Source organism: Halyomorpha halys, unplaced genomic scaffold, assembly GCF_000696795.3.
Source record: "Halyomorpha halys isolate HHAL.00 unplaced genomic scaffold, Hhal_1.1 Scaffold461.1, whole genome shotgun sequence".
Taxonomy (NCBI): Eukaryota; Metazoa; Arthropoda; class Insecta; order Hemiptera; family Pentatomidae; genus Halyomorpha; species Halyomorpha halys.
This window is the reverse complement of record NW_027105824.1, coordinates 554,199-557,055: the sequence shown is the minus strand read 5'-3', so window position 1 is coordinate 557,055 and position 2,857 is coordinate 554,199. Positions and strand designations below refer to the sequence as shown.

The following is a 2,857-nucleotide window of genomic DNA, read 5'->3' as shown; positions in this document are numbered from 1 at the left end:
TATTATATATTACATTTTTGCAACGTTTCGGCCCTATCTTGGTAAATTTAAAAAATGTTTGCGCTTATCCAACCAAAATATAAAATATTCTTAATGTACTCATTGAAGAAGCCGTATTTGTACAATTTGTTTAAAAATATGATTTTCCTAGTCAGTTTTCATTGAGATCTACTAGAATATATCTAAAATCTATCTAATCTTGGTGACTTTTGCATATCTATGATATATATATATATATATTCATTTGATTTGTGATTTTCTACTCATTTTATATTATCGAAAAATAGTAAACATATACAGTACTCATGGAGAAAACAGTGGACCTTTGTTCTTGGTTATAGCCTATACATAGGGTAAACTGGTCCTTATTCATATAGGTATAAATTCTGTTAATTCAAAAAATTAATTGAAAAGTTGTAATTTTCCAAAAAAAGAGAAACTTTAATTGTTTATATCATAAAGTTAATGGAAATTTACTTTTCGAGAGAGCGAGCCAGAGGAAATTTAATCCAACCAAATAACTAATATTAATAATGGTTGAGGTTGTAAACCTCATCGTGTTTTATTCTTGCTACCTCCGTCTCCCATGCATATCTTTTAGGTAGGTACTTTTTTTATTTTGAATAAAATGAAAAGATTTTTTTTTACCATAAAAATAGTTGTATAAACATAGTTTATTATAAACCATATCATTTTTTTTTAATTTGTGGGGTTCATCTTGAATTTATAACATCAATGCAAAGGATCAACGGAATCATGATCCTCTTTTATCCCATCGGTGTTTTATAGAACAGAGAAAAATACTTTATTCATCTATGCTGCCCAAATACATCAGGCTGCAATATCACACAGCATACTTATCAATCCGTAATCGGACATATATAAATTACATATAATTACATGGTATAATAAGATATAACGAAGTGTATATGTTCACCACTTTTGCTCCATTGCCTTGATTCGGTAAATTTTTTAAAGTAAATTCCAATCTCACCTTCCTCTCCTTAATTATTTTTATGCTTCCCATTCATTTTATCCTTACAACCTTAAATCATGCACTATTAAATTTCTGTTAATATATTACAATAATACAAAAATCTTAAACTAAGTTATTGTCAGTAGATTCAATTTCTACCTACTGCATTGGCAACCTCTCTGCATTACAGATAACGGTCCGTTCAACATACCTGGTGTGTGTGTAGTGTATTAGTGTATTCTTTCTTCACCTATTTTCACCTATCAGTCTGTATACCACTTCTATCTATCATCGATTCCACCTATTTGCATATTTTTTTCGATCTGTATATGTTCACCTCTGCAAGTATCTCACCTTTTCTTCATACATATCTTTCTGTTTCTATAGCCCACATTATAATATCAATAGTATATAACTAGTACCAATATTAATTAAAACCGATAGTAACTAGTAATTAACTCTTAAATCTACCATTGTAATTTGTTAATGTTTTTGGTTCAGAGCTCAGAAAGCAGTTTATGCTCACAATGGATGCAAGTGAGCATAAACTGCTCACGGGGGGTGGTTCATGCTCTCGGGGGAGTGGTGGCAAAGGAGACTCAAGACGTCCTGTAGCATACGCTAGTCGGCGTCTCACAGAAGCGGAAGTCCGATGTAGCGCTTTAGAACGGCAACTTTTAGGAATTGTGTGGGTAGTAGAACATTTCAGGCCCTACGTGTTCGGAAGGCGTTTTAGGGTCAAATCTGATCATAGACCGTTGAAGTGGGTAGGGAAGTTGAAAAAGTCGTACCGCAAATATCTAAGATGGAAGGAGATCCTTAGACAGTATAATATGGACATCATATGTAAGTCTACTAAAAAAAAGTGGATGCAGATGGGTGTAGCACCATCGATACTTCGGATAGAATACGAAGCGTACCATTCAAGAACCCATCAGTAGTTGTTACGTATTCCTAACTCCGAAATTTGATAGACACCCACACAAGCGATACAGGAGGAGACACCCACTGAAGAAACACTGCTTAGTGATCTTTAAGCGGATTCATTTACGTGGAAGGAATACAATTGTTTTCACAGTGGTCGACGCATTTATCAAACTAGTAATGGAGGTCGGTAGAAGCGGTGTTAAAAACCCTACGCACATGGTTCCAGTTTAACGTCGTACCGCATAGAATCTTGTTATGCAATGGTAGAGAGTTTGACACAAGTGTCGGGGAAGAGATGAAACTCTTGAAGGTGGTTTGGCACCTTAACACTCTGGGACATAAAGGATAGAAAGGCTTCACAGTACCCTCAGTGACCACCTGCATCCGCAGATATACCCATATCAGTTGGAGAAGGGGCTAGAACCGGACGAAGCGATGGAAAGAGCAGCAGCGGTCACGAGATTAACTACTTTCGATAGCGTTTTTGGGTTACGTCCTGAAGTGACAGTATCATGATGGACTGGATTGTTCTTACCTCCCTTCCGGAGGGTACAATTGTAACACTTTCTTTCTTTGTTTTTCATTCTGTTTATTTTAGGGACTGGATATCAAGAAGTAAATATCTGTGGTTTATATAAAATTGTATGTCTTTTTTTTTTTTTACATAGAGCGCTATTATTTTTATTGCTATTGTATTTTAATTGTAGTTGTATCTATCTCTTTTATTGTTATTACAGTATATAATATAACAACTTTTTTCAAAATATTTTATTATATATTACATTTTTGCAACGTTTCGGCCCTATCTTGGTAAATTTAAAAAATGTTTGCGCTTATCCAACCAAAATATAAAATATTCTGGAGAAAACAGTGGACCTTTGTTCTTGGTTATAGCCTATACATAGGGTAAACTGGTCCTTATTCATATAGGTATAAATTCTGTTAATTCAAAAA

At 34.1% G+C, this 2,857-nt stretch overlaps 1 protein-coding gene across 1 annotated transcript in view; it reads right to left on the bottom strand.

Moving 5' to 3' along the window:
- Window positions 1-2,857, bottom strand: part of LOC106683062 (sodium-independent sulfate anion transporter) — a 39,532-nt gene that overhangs the window by 22,302 nt on the left and 14,373 nt on the right. The gene's annotated exons all lie outside the window — the stretch shown is intronic.